General features: G+C 41.1%; 1 protein-coding gene across 4 annotated transcripts in view; it reads left to right on the forward strand.

Annotated features, from left to right (window-relative positions):
* NCALD (neurocalcin delta) overlaps positions 1–24,476 on the forward strand; it is a 371,716-nt gene that overhangs the window by 228,444 nt on the left and 118,796 nt on the right. The window contains exon 1 of one of the 4 annotated variants that reach the window (XM_046016621.1): positions 15,349–15,497. The exons of the other annotated variants lie outside the window; for them this stretch is intronic. The gene's annotated coding sequence lies outside the window, so the exon portion shown is untranslated. Of the gene's footprint in view, positions 1–15,348; positions 15,498–24,476 lie in introns of those variants that run through there. 4 annotated transcript variants of the gene reach the window in all.

Here is a 24,476-nt window from a genome sequence, read left to right on the forward strand (position 1 = left end):
TGAGCATCTCCTTGCCCTTTTCTGCCTTCTTAGCTCTTCTCATGCTGTGATCTCTAAACTTTGAAATTCAAATTTATGCTTAAGAATCATTTCTTTCATGGAACTTTCCAGATGTTCTCAGTTGGAATTAAACTCACTCCCTTTCTCCACCCCCACCCTGTCTCTCTCTCTCCCTCTCTTCTTTTCTCCTTCCATCCCTCTTTCTCTCTTCCCTATAATGCTTAGAAAGCACTAGACTAGTGCTTTTCAAACTATCGATGGAGAGGGCTAGATTTTTTTTTTTTAATTTCCAATCCATCACCTGCCAATACGTATCTTCTTATCTACAATGAGTACTTAGACCTCTCTGTGGGAAACGACTATGCCAGTTCTGCATGTACCCCATCTGTATTCTACCCAGTGAGATGAGTTCACTCAATCACACGTTTGGGAATTGCAGTGATGTCCAACTACTGGGAAAATGTCTAAACAATTACTTGCAATATCTATACTAACCCTATTGCACTCTGATAAGAATAGTTCATGGGGTCACTCTGCTCCACAGACACTTTAAATAGCACTGTCCCAGATATAAGCTCCACGAGGACAGGGCCTGCATCTGCTTTTTCCATCATTATAATTCTGGCCCTTGACATTGCCTGTCACCTAGTAAGCACACATATTACGTGTAGAAGTGTCATGTTATAGGTAATAGCACCTGTCTCCAAAGTAGCTTGCATCAGATCTTGACCAATTTTTAGCACCTACAGGATTATCATGCCTTTCTTATATCAGAAAATAGGAATGAATGAGAATTCCAGACTGAATTTGTTTTTTTATTAAAAAAAAACAAACAACTCTGCTCTTTAGTGTAAAAGCTACTGAAATAAAATGCACCCTCTTCTTCCTACTGCTGGTATGGCCTTTATAAGTGAAGAGCACTTGATCAGTAATTTAATTTTCTTTCACTGGATAGTTGCAAAAACTCATTGCACTCATATTCACTTAAGTAAAATAAAAGGAGTTTAAAAGAAGTCTAAAACACTTAGCCTATTAAATAGCAATATTGAGAAATTGAGAGAAATGTATTTCTAGAAGAAAAAAAAAACCACAAAAACAAAACTATATTTAAAGACTTTCTTTATGCTGCTCAAGGGGACACATTGAAAGCCTTCACTTGTCTAAAATTGTGTTTCTGAAAATGAGAATCACATGGAGTTAATTTAACATCTACCACTGTAATTTCTACTGGGAAAAACACCTGGGACATTAAAATTTTCAAAATCTAAAAGGTAAGAGATTCAGAATAAATTATTTGATGATGCTATTTGAACACAGATTTCTGACTTTCAGTAGCTCAAGAGTATCTTTCTGAAATGGTAAGAGGTCACAGCAGTTGGACACTTTTCATTGAGTATTTCATTATTTTCAAGTTAACAGCCAAGAAAAACAAGAACATTTACTATATGTGTTTCCCACCCTTATTAGCCACTTATTTTTTCATGGAACATTTGTTATTTCTGGGAAACATATGGCATATGACCAGAACCATAATTAGTAACAGTTTGATGTTATAGGAATTCAAATTTTGACAATTTCTAGCTTCTCTAGATCAGTGACTTCCTCTGAAATATAAAAGCAGCAAATACAGATCCTAAGGTTGCATTCTGCAGCCAGTTTTTTCCTCCTTTATAGATAGGTATTTGCCTGTTTCAAGGAGGCATTTGAAGATTCTTGCAAAAGCATATATAGCTCTGCTCCAGAGCCAAAAGGGGCCAGAAGGAGGCACTGTTTTAAGCATATACCCTATTATTTTTGCATATATCAACTTATTTAATCATTGCAAATAGAGGCAGGAAGACATGAATTTGCCTTAGGCACTTCAATGAGAAGTTGTGTAGTTGAGATTTACCTTAGAAAGTCTGGCTCGAGACTCTGCTCTTTCAGATCGTAGTGTCTCTTGTGCAGCATTGCTTATCTAAGGAGATGAAAAGTTCCAGAATTGCATAGGTAGAATTCTGCCAAAGAGATTACTTTCTTGCAGACTATTTCTAATACTTATTTAGTAACTGGGAATTCTGGGTAACTGGAGGAAAGGGGCAAGAAGCCATTAGTTGGCAGCTCATTTTGAGCAATTTTCTAGCATCTATAAACCAACAGGTAGTTATCAACACAGGATCTGAGACTGGTCTGCAGAGTTGGTCACCTCCACATAGAATCCCCCAAAACAGCACTATCTTTGAATCAGAAGGATGGATAATTTGTACAATCATTGTACTACAAACCTTTGAGGGTATGGTATTTAAAATTCACAATTTTCAAGCACTCATTACATATATGTATATCATAAGCAAGAAGCAGCATTTTGGGGAAAGAATGTGTGCTTGTTTATTAATTCATGTCTTTTTCTTTAAGACTTAAAATACCATGGGAGATGAGTTAGCAGAGAACCCTTAGACTTTCCAAAGGGACATATACCACTGAGTTCTAATATGCATCCCAGCTAGGGGACAAAGGACAACCATTTTTGCTTTGTGTTAGGAGCCATGGTTGCTGAGGCTGATTATTCACAGAAGCAAGGTAAAGCATCTCATCAATCTCAAAATGCAGTTTGTCATCCTTTGTTAATAATGGAGTTATTAAGGACTGAAAATGCAACATTGCTTAGCAACACGCATCGTAGTTATTTACTCTTTTGAGCAGCAGTGGCAGCAGCTAGTCTGTCTTATAAAGGTCTTAGGGGCTATTTTCACTTTCCTTTCATCTAACCTTGCTCATATTCATTGCCATGGTAGTAATCAAAGTGCTTAGACTGTGGCTTGGTGGGGTGGGTTGGGGTATAGTCCCATTGGGTTGGGGTATAGTCCCATAAGTACAGAAATCAGCCCTGAAAGCTAGTGTTAGTTCAGTCTAGAGCCAAAGGAAATTAGGCTATGGGTAAGAAAAAGTAGTGAAAGATTCCTACAACTCTAGTGTTCTATATAAGTCTTCTAATTTTCCCTACTGGCAAGTATGTGATGGTGGTGATGTCATCCCTGTGAGATGTGGGAAATTGCTGTGATACCGTTCAGACTTCTTATTTTGTTGGCTCTAGCCTTTCAGGCAATAATGACAGTCCATATTAACCAAAAACCATACAGGATAATCCTTATTTCCTCCTAAGAAAAAGGTACCCCCCCAAAAAAAAACCCAAAAAATCATCTTTATTTCCTCCTGATGAAAAGGTAACTTTTTCACTAATAGCAGTTCCAGCCCTCCCCTGCCATTTACACTTCACAAGTGTGTTGAGAATGAGTTGGTGTCTGGGGAAAATTTGAGCTAGATAAACTTCTACCAAAGCCCTCCTTTGTTCTCCAAATTGGAATGGTAACTGTACATCTGAGAATCCTGACATTCTTCTACTATCTTCCCTTTCTCGGCTGCCACAGTCATCCTAGCTTGGACTCTTAAATCCTGGTGTTCTGACTTGGCCTCTGTTCTGCTGATGAACAAGAAATCCTGTGGTTGGGGCCATCTTGCAGGAAAGACTGTCTCTGAAGAGGCTTGAACAATTGCCGGAGGAAAGAGGGGCCAACCTTCTCTCATGAAAACAACGGGCAAAGAATCAGTTCACCGCTAAAAAACAGAAGCAGCCATTCATCCTGAGGGGGAGATGTTCCACTTGGGACTGTCACCCAATGATTGATGTTGTTCAGTCCCAAAATGTATGGAGGGACTTTGGGGATTTGAATTAGTGAGCGTATTGTTGGGTTCTTTGCCCCTCGTGGGGAAGGGTCCTAGAATGTGTGTCTCTTCTTCCTGTAGTTTCAGTTTTCAGTGCTTTCCACATCCTTGGCTTTACTTTTGCTTTGTTGTGTCCTAGAATCACTAATTAATTATGGACCCAGTTCCTTCTGTGCACTTGCTAATTGGATGTTTTGGAAAATTGCTTCATGCTGGCTTAAATAATAAGGAGACAATTAGAAGGCTGAGAGGTGCTGGGAAAGATAAAGAGGCCATGGCCATAGGAAATCCAGCAGATATCACCCAAGATATGTTACCCCAGTAACCAGGGGAGACAGAGCACTGGGACAGAGCAGTTCAGGAGAAAAAAAAGAAAGAAAGAAATCCTCACAATGAAGTGCCGAAAGGGACAGGGTCAGCAAGAGGGTCCATTGTTGAGAAGAACATTTTCATGGAAGGAATTTTGTTTGAAGGTTGTGTTGGGTGGCAGCTCTGGCCAGCTGGTGCCACCCATTGGGGAGGGAGGGTTCCCTAAAAATAGGAGGAAGGGTCAGGACCTGGAAATCTGACACACTGACATCTCTGTCTGGACTCTGCCATTTACTAACTGTGAGATTCAGAGCAAATGATTTTACCTCTCTGAGCATCCAGCTCTTCATCTGTGAAATGAAAAATTATTGTTCTTGTCTCATAGAATTGTGGTGGGGACTAAGTGGGATCAAGGTGGTGAGTGTCTAGACCACTTCCTGGCACATAGCAAACCCTCAGTTCTGTCTAGCCATTATTGTTATACAGTTGTGTTTTCAATTAGTGATGTAATTATAACAAAGACATTCACATAGGTAAGGCCTGACACAGCTCAGGAAGGGTTGGTGTTAAAATACATTGTAGGAGAATCAGTATTCTCATTCCTTCCTTTCTACTCTTTTTTCTGGCCAGTTTGTTTTCTCCCCTTCTCCCTCAGCCCCCTCTCCTTCTTAGGGAGAAGAGAATAATTTAAAAATTGAGTAAGAAAAGTGCAGCTGTTCAGCCAAGGGCTTTGGTTTGGGGAAGGAAGCTACCAGAGCACAGCTGGCTAAGTAACCCATGGGAATCATTCCCAAAGTACAGTCTGTCATTCTGTGCCACTACTTATATGTCATTTAGACATAGGTGATTTGCCATTCAGAATCTAGATTTTTCTCCCTCATTAGAATGTAAGCCTCCAAGGCAGCAAGGATTTTTGTCTCTTTTGTTCACTGTTAATTCTCTAGTGTCTAAAACTAGTCTATGCACATGGTATGTGCTCAGTGAATATTAGTTGTAGGGACAGTAGGAGGGAGGGAGAAAGGGAGAAATGAAGGATAAAAGGGAGGGAGAAGGGAAGGGGAAAAGGAAGGAAAGACAGATGAATGAACCTTACCTAGTAGATTTTAAGGCCAAAAAGAAAAAAAGGAGGGGGGTATTAGAAAAAAGACTCTCCTGGATACTCTAATAGGTTGACAAACAGAGGAGGCCTGTCGGTGTTCAAGTGGCAAACATTTAGCGAGCACCTGTACCTGGCACTGAACCAGGTGATAGCGATGTAACAAAAAATAAGATACCATCTTTGCCACCAAGGACAGTGGTCTAGGAAGCATCCAGATGGTCTTAAATGTGACATAACTGAGATAGCCTTTGGAGTAAAGTGGATAATTCGTATGTTATCAGAGTATAAAGGGTAGGAAATAGTATTGCATGGAGCATTGGGTGTTATACACAAACAGTGAATCATGGAATACTCCAACAAAAACTAATGATGTACTGTATGGGACCCAACATAACAAACAATAAAAGCTAGTATTCCAGTGGGGGGTGGGGATAGTGTCAAATATATAGGTGCTGTATTAGTTTCCTCGGGCTGCCATAAGAAAATATCACAAACTGGTGGCTTAAAACAACAGAAAGTTACTCTCTCACAGTTCTGGAGGCTGGAAGTCTTCCATCAAGGTGTTGGTAGGACCATGCTCCCTCCAGAGACTTTAAGGAAGAATACTTCCTTGTCTCTTTCATCTCTGGTAGCCTCTAGTGTTCCTTGATTTGTGGCACTGTAACTCCAATCCCCACTTCCTCTGGCTCTTTTGCCTGGAGGAGATACAATTATTAGCTCTACCTTTTGGCTGAATCCTGCAAAAGATTTCATACTGGCCAAGTCTTGATATAGTCTCCTCTGCCCCCTTGTATTGTCCCTCTGGTTTTACCTCCTGCTACTCTCTTAAGTCTAGCTAAATAGCTAGATAGAAACAGAAATAGGTAAGACTTGGGTGTCAGAAAGACTCATCTGGCAACAAGAACGTAGTATAGAAAGATTTAGAATGAGCAAACTTGGGCTTTGAGTTCTAGCTCTGCTACTCTTCACTGGGATGATACTAGCCGAATCATGTGACCTCTCTGAGTTTTTTAGCTTCTCAACTGAAAGGATTTTATCAGAGTGCTTCTAATTGTAAGTCAATGGTAATACTATCCTTGGTTATAGCAATATGAATTTGATTTATCCGTTCAGAAATATTTCTTTTGTATTTTGGTCCCTGGTGTGAAATTGTGAATCCCAGCCTTGGTAACAGCTGCATTCCCACCCTCTGCCCTGAGCTCAGGGCTTTGCGAGGAAGGACGAAGTATGGCCAGAAGCTGACATCATACCCGGTTCTTCTTGGTTTCTAATCATTTCCATTAAACAGAGTTTCCCAAGCTTTAGTCATCTGTGTCCTGTCTTCGTGATTTTTACTATATCCACATTCCATCTATACTATTTCTTACTTAATATCTTTCTTTAAAACACTCCCTTTTTATATTTGAACTTAGATTTGCCCTAAGCAGTAATAACTGTGAAGTTACAGATTTGAAATGTCAGTTGTATTTTGCATAATGCACATTACAAACAGACAACCAAAATCTACCATAACCTTGCACCACCTAAAATTGCCTTGAGTAACACTAGTGAAATGCACTCCACACTTTGGGAAACACCTCTGTGAAGGTGAGGGGCAGAGCCCTGGAGATTTCATTGTCGTCAATGTCCCTCCCCCAGTGATCTCAGAGCTTGGGAAGACAGAAAGTCATTCCTCTCAATGAAAATATTGGGGAACCCATTCGAACACATTGGGGATTGTTCACTTTATTTTGGTTTGGAATGAAGTACAGAAGTGACTAAGGCTTCCCTTCGTGGAAGAGACCCAAAGGAGCGGGAAGGAGGAAACAAAGATATTTTGCTGGCTTAAAAAATGGGACCGAATAGCAGAGGAAAAGTGTGGAAGAGAAAGTAATGAACTGGAATAAGATAAAGGAGCAGGAAAACAAAGGGGGTGGTGGTGGAGAATACTGGACGGAAATGCAGGAGCTCTCAGAAGCAGAGCATTACATGAAAGGTGGGGGAGACTTTGTAGAGAGCCTCCTTTTTTTGTTGTTGTTGTCTCCCAGGATCTCATTCATGGTGTAAGCCCTGATTCGGCTGACTCAAGGGCAGCTTGAAGGGCCAAAGAAATGGTATTCCTCAGTTAACTTGCTGCTAATGGGATCATGCTCTGAACATGTGAGCTCCTCCTTGATGCATGGCTTTGGCATGAAAAATGGATTTAATATGATCAGAAAGAAAGAGAAAAGTCTAGATTTTCTCTAGCAGCCTTTCACACTTCATAAAGAGAGGGAAGGATCTTTGTTTTCCTTCATGATGATACAGATCTGATGCAAACCCACACAGGTGCAAGGGTCAATCATATTTGAAGAGTAAATTTTTTAAATTTTTAAAAAAATCTGAATTCTAGAGGATTAAAATATCTCTGTTTGGGAACATCTCCCCTGGCACACAGCTGAAGTAAAGTGCCTACAGATGGTCACAGCCCTGTTGTATGTGTGTTGGAGGGGTGCATGGTGTTGGGGTCCAACATGTATTACGTTGGACTCCCATAAAAGCTGCTGAGTCCTGATAGCATAGAATTTTGTTTGCAGGGGGAGAGGAGTATATTAAGAACCAAGTCAGATCCACAAAGGCCAATCAGGAAAAATTTCTGTGTTGCTTTGTATTTTTCCAGATTTTTCTATTTAAAAATAGTGCTCTCTAAAAGGGAATGCTGAAATGGTTTCTATCCTTTCCAAAAGAGAACAGGAACAAGGAGACTCTGAGGAGACTGGGTATGGTCCATCCATTGAAGAAAACAGAGTCAGCCCTGAGACAAGAAGCTCTTTGTCAAGCTGAGCCAAGAATGCTATTGATTACCCTTTCCTGAGACGAAATTAGGAAAAACCCAAGAATTAAACTACACTCAAAGTACACGAAATGCAACCTCATATACTGTTCTTCTCAAACCTCAACTAGGAGATTTATAGTAAGGTTTTGGTTTCCTTCCAGACTTGAGAGAACTCTCATCTGAAATTGCATTTTCTGGTCAATTTCTGCCAGATGTTCTTTAGATAACTTGTGAAAACTTTTTTTTTCTTTGTTTTTTTTTTTTCCTCTTTTGTTCAGAGCACTGTACCTTGAAGTTCCCTTTCTACTCTTTACCTATTTCTCTTCTCTTCTACATTTTATACTTAGCTCTCTTTAGAGGCAGACGCATGGACAAAGTCTTATTTCTCTAGGCGTTTCCCCTCCAAAAGGAGGGAGGAAGAGAGGAAACATGAAAGCACTTTTGTACAGCCTTCACTTTCAGAATTTTCTAGATCATGTCAAGGCTTTGACCAAGTCACAGCTTTATATAGCTCAGTCATTCTTTGATTCTTGTTTGTTTATTTCTTAGGAGCTTTATGTGAACAAAGTGACTTATAGCAAATATATGTACAACCAAATAAAAAATTGAAGAGAATCTCCTGAGCTAAAGCAGAAACTGTGGGAAAATGTTTTCTTATTAGGTATTTTTTTCTGCCCATCCTCCCAAACCCTCATTTCCAGCACTGCTTTCTAGGAGGGAAAACAATCATTGTTCTGTAGACCTAAGCCACTGAAGTAATCACATTTATGATGGGGAAAATGTTCCTTAAGGATATGGATTTGACGGGGCACCTGGGTGGCTCAGTGGGTTAAAGCCTCTGCCTTCAGCTCAGGTCATGATCCCAGGGTCCTGGGATGGAGCCCCACATCGGGCTCTCTGCTCAGCAGGGAGCCTGCTTCCCCCCCCCCCCCCGCCTGCCTCTCTGCCTACTTGTGATCTCTGTCTGTCAAGTAAATAAATAAAATCTTAAAAAAAAAAAAGGATATGGATTTGAAGAGTCTGAATTAAAAAGATCAGGACATCCAATACAGCTCTCCTTTCTCCTGGTGAATTAGCATTCTGCCCTTGTTGATGACCTGGTGTATTTTCTGTTTTTCATTTCCTTAATTTTTAAACTGTAGAATAACCTATTATGATGTCTGTTTCCTGGGAACAGTAAATAAAGTAAGTAAATATTTGAGAAATTTGATACAGGAAAATTTGGTTTGAAGCTTGTCAAAAAGATGCATGAAAGCCCCAATGAAATGTTGTTCTTCTTTGTATCTGGTTTATCATGATTTGATGAAATTATTCCTTAGAGCCCATCCTGAATAATTTTGTAACTTCTACATAAGTGGATGGATTACTTGGATACTGTTGTGCTAATAATACCTGGCATTTTGGGCACTGCCCAGACATAACATGTAAAACTTAAAATATATGTGTAGGCCATGGTTTAAGTCTTTCATGGAAACAGTATCTTTTGAGCCCATATCACTACAAACTAGTATTTGATGCTGCCTGAGGTGAGAACACAGATGGAAGCCTGGCAGCCCCTCACTTTCTCTTCCCTTCCCATCTCTGGCCCCTCATGAGAGGCCTCCCGTGTGAGCCTGTTGTATGAGTCTCCTGGAACTGCTATAACCAGTTGCCATAAGCTTGGGGGCTTAAAGTAATACCAGTTCATTATCTTGTCATTCCAAATGTCAGAAATTTAAACTCAAGGTCTTAGCAGGGTTGCATCCTTCTGGAGGTCCTGAGGGGACACTCCATTCCCTTGCCCTTTTTAGCTTCTAGAAGCTGTCTACATTCCTTGGTTCATGGCCCCTCTTCGTCTCATCATTCCAAGCTCTTGTCTTCATCACATGTTCTACCACTGACTCTGATTATCCTGCCTTCTTCTTATAAGGACTTCTGTGATTACAGTGGGCCCATCAAGTTAACCCAGGATAATCTTTTCGTCCTAAAATCCTTAACCTCTTCATGTCTGTAAAGTCCCTTTTGCCATGTAAGGTAACAAATTCACAGGTTCCAGGGACGAGGCCACAGATTTCTTTCAGGGGGCCGACCATCCACGTGAACTTTCCAGTCCTGCATTTTTAAGCTCTATCTTCTTACCCACCCACACACACATGAAGAGTTGTCCTGCCTGCCCTTAAGGACCACAGCAGCACTGCTGGTCTGCCCTTGGGAGGGCCAATGCAGGCAAGGGCCCACACAGGTCCTAGAAGTGGCTCAGACCCATCAGATGGGAAATTCTGGGATCCTTGGCTGGGAGGTAGTCTAGACTTAGAAGGTCAGTGCAAAGTTGATGTGGGTACATGGTCCTGGCTCTTGGATCCTTGACCCATGAGGAGGAGTGCAGCCAGAAGAAGACCTCTAAAGCTAGAAAGGCTCAGAGCAGGACCAGTCTTGCCTCTGAAGCCAGATGGGTGACACAAGTGAATGTTGGGAGGTAGACTGTCTAAAACGGAGACCGCCTGCCCCTTTTAAAGGAAGCAGCACTAATACAATCTTGGAAGAAGAGGCCCCATGTTGCTGCATCTTTTGGTTCTTTGGGGCAAAGCTAGAATTCTGTTTTTGCTTTATTTTAAACACCATATAAGGGGGAAAAAACTGCACAGGGCCATTCAGCTCTCCAGTTTGCAATTGCCCTCTAGTTTAAAGGAATAAGCACAGGCTCCCTAGGAATTGACAACACTGTATTGTACGAGTGAACAATGAAAGTAGATGCTAAGTTCAGAGAGGATGCATTAATTAAATGACTCAAAGCTGGAAAATCCATCTCTAATTGTGCCACATTGTACAATAGACTCATCAGAAATTTAGCAGGAAGATTAAATGATAATTTTGAGATAAATATTAATGAAATGCCAACAATATGGCGATGCCTTCAATTTGGTATAAACTTTTCCCCCTGGTGAATTTCACAGAGAAAAAGTCTACGAATGAAAACTCCGAAGTTAAAGTCCAACAGAATTAAGGTCCAAAATAAAAAGCTCTTGTCCTTGAGTTTGTTTTTTTTTTTAAGATTTTATTTATTTATTTGACAGAGAGAGAGAGATCACAAGCAGACAGAGAGGCAGAGCAGAGAGAGAGGGGAAGCAGGCCCCCTGCTGAGCAGAGAGCCCGATGCAGGACTCGATCTCAGGATCCCGGGATCATGACCCGAGCCGAAGGCAGAGGCTTAACCCACTGAGCCACCCAGGCGCCCCTTGTCTTTGAGTCTTAAAAGTCCAAGGTAATCAAAGTTCTAATCATTAAGGTTTAAAATTACTTCTGTAAGTTTGAAATTACTTCAGAAATTTCTGAGAAATTACTTCACAGTCATTTAATCATTCAACAAATAATTATTGAGCTTTTCTAATGTGCCAGGCACTGTGTTAGTTACTAAGACAGAGCAGTGAAGAAAACACAAAAAAACCCATTCCCTTATGGAGTTTGTATTTAAGATACTAAAACACGCAAAAGTGCATGAGCAGGCATTTGAACAGATGGGTCTGGAATTTAGGGGAGAGGGGCCAAGCTGGAGATATAAATATAGTGATTATCAGTATATAGATTTTATTTAAAGTCATAAGCCTGGATGAGAAAATCTTAATTTCTCTTTCGCCAGAATTTAGTAAGTCTATCATCTACCATACTGGAGATCAGAACCTGTGAATTCAAACTTAATGGGAGACATACACACTACTATGGGTAAGGTGGGGGGAGGGGTAGAGATCTCCACAGGGATGAGCCCTGCATCCCTAACCATATAGTGAGAGCATACAGGAGTGCATACTTCTTGTAGGCAGTTAATACCCCAAAGAGAAAGAAAAAAAAAGTAAGGAAGGTCTGAGGCTACACATGTCTGCCCTTATCTTCAAAGCTCTGATTTGAGAAACACTGCTTCTCCCCTGGGATTGTGAGTCAGGGAGGAGAGAGGCTAGGAATACTCCTCGAGAAGTCCTCACATAAACATAAAGTTGGAGGAAGAGTGATTGACCTTGACACTCCAAGTGCCAACAAACACAACAGGAAAGGAAATTCAAACTTGTATTTGGTGGACTCTCTGGTTTAAGTCTGATTGACAACAATGGCAAAATTTTCACTGGGGAAGATGACATTAGGAACAAGTAAGCTTTTGTTCTACAGAATCTCTCTTATTCTGGAAAATCAAGCACTGAGTGTAGAGTATCAATGCACATACTCCTTATATGGCCATGTGTATGGGTCAATGACCAAGGAGAAACCGGAAGCCCCTGTCACATTGACTCCTTGAGTCCCACATGCTATTGGGAGAGATTGAGTTAGATCACTTTAACCAATCTTCATAATCAACCCATGAACAATTCCTTTGGAGCCCTTCATTCCAGAGTCATAAAGATTACAAGCACTCTTTGTCCTTCGAGGAAACAAGAACAATCCTATCAGGTCATATACAATATGGATGTTTTTGCCAAATCTTTACAAAGAAGCTGTTTCTTTTTTTTTTTTTTTTTTTTTTTTTATGGAGTTCTCATTTTATTTATTTTTTCAGCGTAACAGTATTCATTCTTTTTGCACAACACCCAGTGCTCCATGCAAAACGTGCCCTCTCCATTACCCACCACCTGTTCCCCCAACCTCCCACCCCTGACCCTTCAAAACCCTCAGGTTGCCCCAACCTCCCACCCCTGACCCTTCAAAACCCTCAGGTTGTTTTTCAGAGTCCATAGTCTCTTATGGTTCGCTTCCCCTCCCCAATGTCCATAGCCCGCTCCCCCTCCCCCAATCCCACCTCCCCACAGCAACCCCCAGTTTGTTTTGTGAGATTAAGAGTCATTTATGGTTTGTCTCCCTCCCAATCCCATCTTGTTTCATTTATTCTTCTCCTATCTCCTACCCCCCCATGTTGCTTCTCCATGTCCTCATATCAGGGAGATCATATGATAGTTGTCTTTCTCCGATTGACTTATTTCACTAAGCATGATACGCTCTAGTTCCATCCACATCGTCGCAAATGGCAAGATTTCATTTCTTTTGATGGCTGCATAGTATTCCATTGTGTATATATACCACATCTTCTTGATCCATTCATCTGTTGATGGACATCTAGGTTCTTTCCATAGTCTGGCTATTGTAGACATTGCTGCTATAAACATTCGGGTACACGTGCCCCTTCGGATCACTATGTTTGTATCTTTAGGGTAAATACCCAGTAGTGCAATTGCTGGGTCATAGGGTAGTTCTATTTTCAACATTTTGAGGAACCTCCATGCTGTTTTCCAGAGTGGTTGCACCAGCTTGCATTCCCACCAACAGTGGAGGAGGGTTCCCCTTTCTCCACATCCTCTCCAGCATCTGTCATTTCCTGACTTGTTCATTTTAGCCATTCTGACTGGTGTGAGGTGATATCTCATTGTGGTTTTGATTTGTATTTCCCTGATGGCGAGTGACGTGGAGCACTTTTTCATGTGTCTGTTGGCCATCTGGATGTCTTCTTTGCAGAAATGTCTGTTCATGTCCTCTGCCCATTTCTTGATTGGATTGTTTGTTCTTTGGGTGTTGAGTTTGCTAAGTTCCTTATAGATTTTGGATACTAGCCCTTTATCTGATATGTCGTTTGCAAATATCTTCTCCCATTCTGTCAGTTGTCTTTTGGTTTTGTTAACTGTTTCCTTTGCTGTGCAAAAGCTTTTGATCTTGATGAAATCCCAACAGTTCATTTTTGCCCTTGCTTCCCTTGCCTTTGCCATTGTTCCTAGGAAGATGTTGCTACGGCTGAGGTCGAAGAGGTTGCTGCCTGCATTCTCCTCAAGGATTTTGATGGATTCCTTTCTCACATTGAGGTCCTTCAACCATTTGGAGTCTATTTTTGTGTGTGGTGTAAGGAAGTGGTCCAATTTCATTTTTCTGCATGTGGCTGTCCAATTTTCCCAGCACCATTTATTGAAGAGGCTGTCTTTTTTCCATTGGACATTCTTTCCTGCTTTGTCGAAGATTAGTTGACCATAGAGTTGAGGGTCGATTTCTGGGCTCTCTATTCTGTTCCACTGATCTATGTGTCTGTTTTTGTGCCAGTACCATGCTGTCTTGATGATGACAGCTTTGTAATAGAGCTTGAAGTCCGGAATTGTAATGCCACCAACTTTGGCTTTGTTCTTCAATATTCCTTTGGCTATTCGAGGTCTTTTCTGGTTCCATATAAATTTTAGGATTATTTGTTCCATTTCTTTGAAAAAAATGGATGGTATTTTGATAGGGATTGCATTAAATGTGTAGATTGCTTTAGGTAGCATAGACATTTTCACAATATTTATTCTTCCAATCCAGGAGCATGGAACATTTTTCCATTTTTTTGTGTCTTCCTCAATTTCTTTCATGAGTACTTTATAATTTTCTGTGTAAAAGAAGCTGTTTCTTGTTACCTTTAAATACCTATCTCCCCTCTGTCTCCTGGTTGCTCCCATTTCCTCCGCCAGCAGCTAAGAGTGCAATCTTCCAATCAGGTGTTCATGATTAATACCTTTGACCACCTTAGTCAGCACTGGCATCCCAGCACTTAATATGCATGGTGGTTCTTATTGGTCATAGTTCTGTTTTCTTCTTGGTTGTTGACATCCATGTATAAAGAGTAGATGCATTTTCACTCACTGTGTTAGCTTCTTGGAAAGAGACTGAAGCTTAGAATTGACTTTCCAAGCGACTTGAATTGAAAAGTTCTATATTTCCTAAGCCACCATAAGGCAGTAAGTAGACTTGCTTTATGTATCTTATAAGGTTGATTGAGATTAATTGGGATTACAGTATATGAAAATGCTTTGAAAATTATATAATACTGCTGATTTAGGGGGGTGTTCTGATTGCTGATCAACGTAGTTCAGTTCTCTGTCCTCCTGCATGTTAGAGTTACCTCTAGCTCCTTAAAATGTTCTTGTGTTTTTTAAAGCACTTAATGGCTACCTGGCATGATATTAATGAATGTGGACAGATAAGGAACTTAAAATTCCATTTTCATGGAGGAAAAGGAACCTGCCCTCCTAAGGTGTCATCCCTTAATTTCCAATACCCTATTTATTTTAAGAATATCCACCGCAGCATGCAATGCTAGCCTAAATCCTTCTGGCTGGTGGGAAGAAGCAGATGATAGAGGAAGCCTGGTTTTTTTTTGCCCCCAAGTGAGAAACATAGTTTTGAGTCATTTCAAAAGAAAGGGGAGGAGATCCAATCTTTCTAAAAATTCAAAGCAGGTCTTTGGCAGAGGCCAAGCTGACAAATGGAAGGAAACTTCATCCCTACAGTTACAGAACCAATATCCAGATTGAGTGAATCAATCTGGTTGGTCAAAGAAAAACCTCAGAGTTGAGAAAAAAAAATAGTCATGAATGAGACAGAGATGCTGCATTCTTCCAAGTTACACCTTACATCCTTGATGAAAGACAATGAGAAGGTTATTGGAGTGAGGGGTTGGGGAGCTTGGCGCAACTTTGGAGAAGCCAAGCATGAGCTGGTGGAATAGCGGGCTCCAGGGTCAGCCTTCTTGGATTTGAACCCCATACCACTGCTGAGCAGCTGTGAGGACTTATAGACCTGACCTTCCTTTCTGAACATTCACTTTCTCTCTATAAGGTGAGCATAACAGGAGCTCCTGCCATATCCGGTTGTGAAGATTGATTGATTGATTGATTGATTTTCAGTTGTGAAGATTTAATGAATTAATATGGATAAGTTTCAGCAGAGTACTTGAGAATAGCAGATGCTTAACAAACATCTACCATTATTAATGCTTTTTTAAAAAAATTCTTTTAATTCTTTTTAAGTATGAACTACCAGAGAAAGCCAAAAAAATTTTCTTTTAGTCATGTGGCATTAATGCCAGGGAACCAGGACCAAGACATGTGACCGGTCTTTGGCTCTTCCAAAATACTAAAAGGGTTTTCTATTTGTCCCTGTCAGGGGAAAGTAATGTTAAAATAAATACTAAGTCACAGTAGTTGAAGTTATGAGAAATGTGCAAAGCTGTACTTGGGTGTTTCTCATTTTAAAAATATTTATGCAAATTGTGTTCCTTCTCTATTATGCTATTAGAAGTTAATCACAAGTTAATATTTGCTTGTCATTTGAGTAGATAACTTTTTTTTTTTTTTGAGTAGATAACTTTTAGGAAAAGCAGAGTAAAGTGAAGCACATGCTGAACATTTTCTAACTTTTGTCCAACACTTAGAAAGAGCAAGACTGGGGCGCCTGGGTGGCTCAGTGGGTTAAGCCTCTGCCTTCGGCTCAGGTCATGATCCCAGGGTCCTGGGATCCAGCCAAGCATCCGGCTCTCTGCTCAGCAGGGAGCCTGCTTCCTCCTCTCTCTCTGCCTACTTGTGATCTCTGTCTGTCAAATAAATAAATAAAATCTTTTAAAAAAAAATAGAAAAGAAAGAGCAAGCCTATGGGTGCCTAGGCGGTATAGTTGGTTGAGTATCTGGCTCTTGGTTTCAGCTCAGGTCTGATCTCTGGGTCATGGGATCGAGCCAAGTTGGGCTTGGGATTCTCTCTCCCACTTCCTCTGCCCCTCCTGCTCATGCTCTCTCTCTCAAATAAATAACTCTTTAAAAAAAAATAAAAAGAGGGTGCCTGGATGGCTCAGTGGGTTAAAGCCTCTGTCTTCAGCATTGGGCTCTTTGCTCGGCAAGGAGCCTGCTTCCTCCTCTCTCTCTGCCTGCCTCTCTGCCCTACTTATGATCTCTGTCCATCAAATAAATGAATAAAGTCTTTTAAAAAAGTTAAAATAATTAAAAAGAAAGATCAACCTAAGAATGACTTCATGGATCATAATTAAGGAAACATTATTCATTTGGAACCAGCTACCAAGTTATAGGCTTTGTGCCTATGGCCTCAAAAGGATAACTAGGTTAGGGAAAATCCACTAAGTCCCAGTAAGTGTGATAATTGCATAGTACTGCATTAATTACTATATAGATATACTTCAGCTTACATAAAAACTGTTTCTGAACAACTGTGCCTAACACGAATTTTTATAATTCGTTTCACATTTAACATATATTATAATATCTGTGCAACACTGTCTTTGTTTCTGATGGAGTTTAATTCACAGTAATTCCTAATTCTTTGTCAGATGTGTTAGTTAAAAGCCTATAAATGAATTCTTAGTGGCATTAGGAAATATAACAGTCTTGTTTGATATTCAAGGGCAACCTGGTGATGAACCCTTTTGCAAATTTAGGAATTTTTTTGGTAATGACAGTTATGTAATTGTGAGATATTAAGTGATTATAAGTTCTCCAAGAGCAAGAATTATATCTTCTAGCCATCATAGCACCTTACAGTGAAAAAATATAGCAGAAACAGTTCTGAGAGGAAGATGTTTATAGTGATAAATGCTTGCATTAGGAAGCAGAAAAGTTCTCAAATAAGCACTCTAACTTTACACCTCAAGAAACTAGAAAAGAACGGAGCCCAAAGTCAATAGAAGGAAAAGAAATAAAAAGATTGGGAGGGAAATAAATGAAATCGAGATTAAAAAGACAATAGAAAAGATCAATGACACTAAGAGCTTTTTAAAAAAGATTTTATTCATTTATTCACGAGAGAGAAAGGGGGAGAGAGAGAGAGAGAGAGAGAGTGCCTGCAAGAGGGGGTGGACAGAGAGGGAGGGAGAAGCAGGCTCCCCACTGAGCAGGGAGCCAGACCCTCAATCCCAGGATCCTGGGATCATGACTCCAGTGGAAGGCAGATGCTTAACCAACTGAGTCACCCAGGTACCCTGCTAAGAGCTGGTTTTTAAAAAGATAAACAAAATTGACAAAACTCTAGACCGAGAAAAAAAAAAGAATAATTAAATATGAAATATATATAATTAAAAATAAATAAACCTGAGCATCCATTTCTTGAGTATGTCAATTCCTCTAAGTACTGCTGACTATCTGTCAAGACAGACTATGTTATGCTGTTATTTAAAAAAAAAAAAAGTCCCAAATCTCAGTGGTTCAACACAGCTGAAGTTTCTTTCCTACCGTGTGAAATCTCTTGTGGGTTCAAGTGACTCTTCATGTGTTGGCTCAGTATTCCAGGCTGCTCCTCATCTTATGGAAACTTCTTATCAGCATATGCTTCCAAGGAAAGATAAAGCTGGAGGAGCTCGCATTAGCAATCAAGTAATCTGGCTTAGAAATGACATAGATCACTTCTCACAATCCATTGTCTAGACCTAATCATGTGGTCCTACTTAACAACATTTGGTATTACCCTCTTCTGTGCCTAAAGGGGAAAAAAAAAAAAAGCCAGATATGGGGGAATAGTAGAAGTTTTTATCATATTATCAAGCCAAACAGGATCATTCTGAATTTCTCTTTGACTTGTTACATATTATCGGTCACTTAGCCTAGTGTCATTGTTACTCATTGCTTCTAAATATGTCTCCTTCAGTCATCTCTCTGTTTCATCCCCATCACCACCACCTTCATTTTGACCCTTATTATATTTCACCTAGATTACAAAAATCATTTCTTAATAGGTGCACCTGCATGTCATTTGGTTCTCTTCCCATCCATCCTCTAACTGCCTCCAGAGCCTGATGGAGAATGTTTGAGTGGCTCCCATCTCCTTCATTATGAATTCTCTTCCCTCAGTGTGACCTTTCATGAGCTGATTCACTCAGACTTACCTGTCCAGCTTCATTTCTCATCACTCTCCCACACACTTCAGCCAGACTCAGTAGCCCGAAGATCTTGCATGAAGCCAGGTACATTCCCGTTCCATTACTTTGCACCTGCCATTCTCTCTATTAGGGATGCCAGTCCCCTCTGACTTGGCCTGTCACTCATCCTCCATGCTCAACTGGAACATTGTTTTCAGATGTCTTCTCCAGCTTCTCCCCCTCGTCCCCAGCAAGCTCCTCGGGAGGCTCGGACCCATGCTTCCAAGGCACTCTGGGCTTACCTCTGGGCCAGCCCGCTCTCACTGCTCTGTCTGTGTGGGGCATGCCAACCTCCCAGCTGTACCAGCTCAGTGGCTACATTATGGATCTCAGGAACCCCCATATTAAGAGCGCTTGGTACATGTAGGTACGCATACAGGTTTGCTGTAGTAAGGTGAATGGATGAGTCTTGTAAATTCCTAAAAGAGTGATTCAGGTGCCCTGTTTTAATCTAGTATCTTGTGAAATGTTTTTAAAAAGCCACAGGAAACTGTATCAAAACACACTGTTAACACTCCGGGATAATAGCTGTGCCAACTAACCCTGCGTTTAAGGCCCATGTATTCTTTCGAGGCAGACTGGAAAAACTATGTTTATGCAGCAGTAAAATACAGTTTTGAATTTAAATAAACTATTGATTGATTGTGGGTCTTGTGCTAGATTGAATGAAACATCAAGAATAAGAAAAGGCTTACTGGAGAGAGGGGGAGCTTAGAAATAAAAAATGAATAGGACACTGGGGGCTGTGAGGAGAGGGGGAGTGGCAGGGAAGGGGAGAGAAAAGGGAAATGGGCAGCAGAAAAGTGAGTGCCGGGCCTTCCTGCCCACAGGCTTCAGGACTACAAATACTTCTGGTGTCTTCGATTGCAAGGAACCAAACTATTTGGTTAGATGTGGGTGTCTCCCGTCTTGTCCTCATGAGACTCAGTTGTTCTGTTGAAAGGAGAGGCTCCTTGTCCTCAGGCAGCAACACCCATCTCAGGTCCAGCGGCTGGTCCGTGCCAAGTGCAGACCTCAGAGGGACCCCCAAGCAGCAGTGCCACCCTAGTTCTAAGCACTCAGAGAGACCTCTGCACTTTTTTCTAAGCTACAAGCAGGAACTAAAGATAACTTTTTTTTTTAATGTACTTTATATTTCTCATCTTGTGGGGTTCGAGCTGGGTCTTAGGTCAAAGCAGATGTTAGGCTTCTGACTTACTACAGTCCTCGAGACAGCAGTTTTTCCTAAAAGTCCCTTTTTGCTTCTTTGCGTCTTATGTAGTGACCTGGAGGTCAACCAGGCCTCTCCCATGACTTCCGATGTGTAAGGGCTTGTGTTTCCATTGGGTTTGGTTTTCTTAACTTCACACTGGGTTGGTGGAAAGGAGGTTAAATGGGATGTCGGGGTCCCCTGGGGAGCTTTAACAGATGGAAGGTCCTTGTCTCTTGAGAAGAGAGGAAGCGAATGAATTTCCATCCCATAGTCAGCTGCTCTTTTTCCGCCTGTTAGCCAAGAACGAGAACCAGCTCCCCAGCCACTGGGCCTAACGTTACACTGTCTCCCACCCAAAGCTGACAGAGTAACTGAGCACAGTCCAGATGCAAACATTTCAGCCATTATTGGTTCCTTCCTGTGTGCAGGAGAGACCGTTTGCTTTCTCTTTCAGAACTGCCCAAGTCTTGGGGAGGATTATTAAGACCAGTAAGAAATGCATTCTTAAATCAACTCCCATCTCATTTCCATAGAACACCACTAGGTTTTAGCACTGGGATATTCTGCTGCCACCAAAAATGTCATACTAACGGTCCCTTGTTTATCCCCACCTGTTTTTATCGAATCTTTTATTCCAAAATGTCTTTCCATTCTGGTGAGCTTAAGCCCAAGTGAGAAATTTGTATGTATCTGCCATCTGGGAGGTTCCAGAGCTGGCCTGGGCAGGCTTTCTCTTGATATGTTTTTTAGATCTTTTTGAATAAACACTTATTTAACCCTTTACTAAATGCCTGATACTATTAAAAGCACTTTATGAATGTTAATTTATTTAATGCTCATTAAACCCTATTCGTTTCATTTTGCAGAGGAGAAAATGAGGCAAAGAAAGGTTGCAGGAGAGCTAGTGAGTGAGGAAGCCAGGATCTGGACATGGGAAATCTGGCTCTAAGCTTTATGTATTAGCTGCTCTGCTCTGTGGCCTCTCATATCGCTTGTTTCCCTACTCAGTGTTTGAGATCAAAGGATGAAGATTGGCCCACAAATATGTTTTACATGGCCTATTCACAATCCAAAATTTTAGAAAATTTACCTAGAAATCTGGACTTTTTTTTTTTTAACTTCTTTTGAAAATGGGGATACCAGTCATGGTATGTTTGGTAGCTTATTTTTCCAACTCAGCAACAACAACTGAGCTGAACCAGGTGCACACATGCCAGATGGCCACAGCCTCCAAGCTCTTAGAAGTCTGTGAGCTTAGGACCTCTATTCTAGCTGTTCTGTGTCTGGACACTGCTCCAGTCCATTAGGTGCCAGCTCCAAAATGTGGCCTTCAATCTTGTAGACTCCTAATTTCCACCCTTCTTCCTGTAACCATAGTTCCATTAAGTTCTGTGTAATGGTAGATCTGTCCCAAAGAGAAGACTGGATGGAAGTCCAGTGACCTCTGACTTGGACGGAAGTCACTCCCTCTGACTTGGGGTCTCAAACTTCTGTTGTTCTGGAACCTGTTCTAGCCAAGGGGCTGATGTCATGGGTTGGTTCCCCACAGTCAGCTGGATCATGAGACCTGCCACACTAGCATCCAGTAGTGAAAAGCAAGGTTCCAAGACCAGTTCAAGTCCCAGCTCTGGAGGACCAAGGGCAACACAGAGGCCACAGATTCAGAGTGGAGCACAGGAGTTAGGAGAGTAAGAAAGTAAAAAGAACATAGTATGAAGTAGCAGTAGAGGAGGAACTCAAGTCAGGAAGCTAGGAGTCCTTCGAAAAGGTGATTTTAGGTCCTCTGAACTTACACTACCTTATTCATGGGGAAACCGATGCTCCAGCCCCACCGCGCTGCTATAGGCAGTCCATGAATCAGTGCGCTCTCAGCGTCGAGTATGGTGCCCCGGGTCATCTGTGGAGGTCCTGAGTGACCGCTGAGAAGACTAGTGGGTGTCTGCAGTTCGGTGACACGTGGAGGGAGTGCTTGGGCTGGGGGGGGGGGGGGTGGTTCCAGTGCATTCTCAGGGGCAAATCCATGATGGAGATGATTATTCATAACCTAAACAAGGTTTGCCACCTTGTGTTTTATTTCCATTTTTAGTTGCTTGTTTATATTTAGTTTTATTTTCAAAAGTAAATGGTCCCGGGGCACCTGGGTGGCTCAGTTGTTAAGTGTTTGCCGCCGGCTCTGGTCATGATCTCAGGGTCCTGGGATCGAGCCCCACATTGGGCTCCCTGCTCAGTGGGAAGTCTGCTTCTCCTTTTCCCATTCCCCCTGCTTGTGTTCCCTCTCTAGCTGTCTCTCAGTCAAATAAATAAAATCTAAAAAAAAAAAAAAAAAAAAGAAGTAAATGTGCTAGAAGAGAAAGCTATGACAGACTTATGGGTGACAACAATAAATACTTTTTTAAAAAAATCACAACTATTATTGATATATTTTTTAAAAGTTTAGTTAGAATGCCCTACACTTCCCTTGCTTTTTACACCTTGGAGTATGACATGGACAGTGATTTATAAGATACATGTGACCTCAAATCACCTAAGATTTCACTAAGATTTTGTCATTTCTTTTCTCCCTCACTCCCTTCTTGCTTTATCTCAATTCACAGGTCTTATCTAGCTCAGCATTTCCCAAAATGTAAACCAAGGTACACTAATCCCACCAGATTCTCCAGGAATTAAAGGGCTTTACAAATAACTTTGGGAAATGCTTCATGTTTTATCTCCCCTCTGAGACTTGCTATACATGTTAACATGTATACAAGGCTCTGAACTGCTTTAAAGTAAAAAAAAACAAAAACCAAAAAACTTTTAATCTGGTATTTCTCAAATGCAGTTTTCGATGGAGCTTTTCCTTTCTCGCGTAAGCCCTGTTAACACCCTGCAGGGTGCGCTTGGAGAACTGTTGAGCTAGGTCTACTCATTAAATGGCTTTCTAACCCTGGCCCTAGACTGATTATTGTCGGTGCTACTTTCATTGAAGGTGTCACACTCTGTACTTTTCGATTTCTCTAACTCCCAAAGACCTCACTTGAAGAGAATCAGAATAATAAGTCTTCTGCTCTCTATGTCACACATCGTTGAAGATAGAAGTCTACATGATGAGAAAACACACACAACATATGTAGAAATTGTTTCAACTCTTTCACTGTTTTATCTTCTATCTTCTAATGGCTCAGGATGTGGTTTTGTTTTGTTTGGTTAAAACATTCAAGGGTTCTCCAATAACCTGTGGATTCACATATTGCTTTTCTTCCACAAGTGGCCTTCCATTTAAAACAATAGCCTGATACGAGGTTTTTTTTAGTACAGGTATATAGCATTTTTTTTCCCCCTCACAGCCTCTGTGCACCTTTGTCCTTCTCTCTCATTGACTTACAGAAAATATGATCTCCCAGGAATCAATTTGTTCTGTGTTAGGTTCATTTACACAGCAGGTCAGCTGGTGTGTACAGGCTGTATGTGGGGAGCTGTCTCCCTATATCTTGGAAATGCTTTGACTCAGGGTTCATTTGGGTTACGCCCCATAGGAGAAGAACGTCCGGGTATTAGATAGCCCAGAGGACCTAAGACTTCAGATACAGTGAGTCTTCCTCTGTGGGGCAGGTGGCTGACGCCAGGGCCTGTGGCTCTCCTTTGGCTTTTTGAAGTCCAAGGCCTCTTTAGTGACATCTACTGCAAAGGGCAGTATGGATCCCTCTGAATGACACCGGTCAGAGCTAGACTGTGTACGTGCTCAGTCTGAAGACCTTTCCAGATGTGACAGGGTATGGCTAATCAGATAGGAAAGGTACTTTGAGTTAATACCATCTGAAAAAAAAATTTTTTTAAATTTTTATTAGTTTGGGGTGCCTGGGTGGCTCAGTCAGTTGAGTGTCTGCCTTCTACCCAAGTCATGATCCTGGGGTCCTGGGGTCAAGCCCCGCATCATCAGGCTTCTCCCCTCTGCCCTCTCCCATGTTTGTGCTCCCTCTCTCTCTCAAATAAATAAATGAAATCTCTTTTTAAAAATTGTATCAGTTTTACTGAATGTAGAAGAACGTCCTGAATTATGTGGGCAGTTGGGGAGCCACAAGAAAGGGTCCCTGTCTTTCATGTGAATGGACTACATTGCCTTGCTCAAAGCTTGTCCTTTTGTTCTTGCTTTTCCTTTCAAATTCCATGTCAGTCAGAGCAGCAGAGATAAAAGTTGGCATGAGCTTGTCTCTGCTCACTTATAATTCTGTCCAGGGCAGGTTTATGAAATGAATGGCTCTTTCCATCGTAGTGGCTGTGTTGGCTAATTTTAGAAAGATTAGAATGCAGGAGACTTCCGTTCTTATGCTAATGAAGCCAAGCAACTTGCTAGCACCATTAAACTATAGTTAATGAATTTCACCTTGGCATGTTTTCTGACTTCCTGTCTAGAAAATGAGCAGGAAAATGAAGACCTTTTATAGAGTGACATTATGAATAATTGACAAAAAAATTATTACAGGGCACTTTACAAATTAATAACTTTATATTCAGGCCAAGTATCAACATCTAATTTTTTATCTCATGAAAAAAACAGAGTGGTCACAGATTCTCAGCACACTTTGAATGAGATATTAAATTCTACTCATTTGTCTTACAGTTTTTAGAAGCAATATTGTAGAACATCATTTTCCAGGCTGGATTTAATCTTCTTTTCTTTGTTAATGTCAGACACATGTAAAAATTCAAAGTCAGTATCATATCTTGT

The sequence above is a fragment of the Meles meles genome, chromosome 1, assembly GCF_922984935.1.
Source record: "Meles meles chromosome 1, mMelMel3.1 paternal haplotype, whole genome shotgun sequence".
Taxonomy (NCBI): domain Eukaryota; kingdom Metazoa; phylum Chordata; class Mammalia; order Carnivora; family Mustelidae; genus Meles; species Meles meles.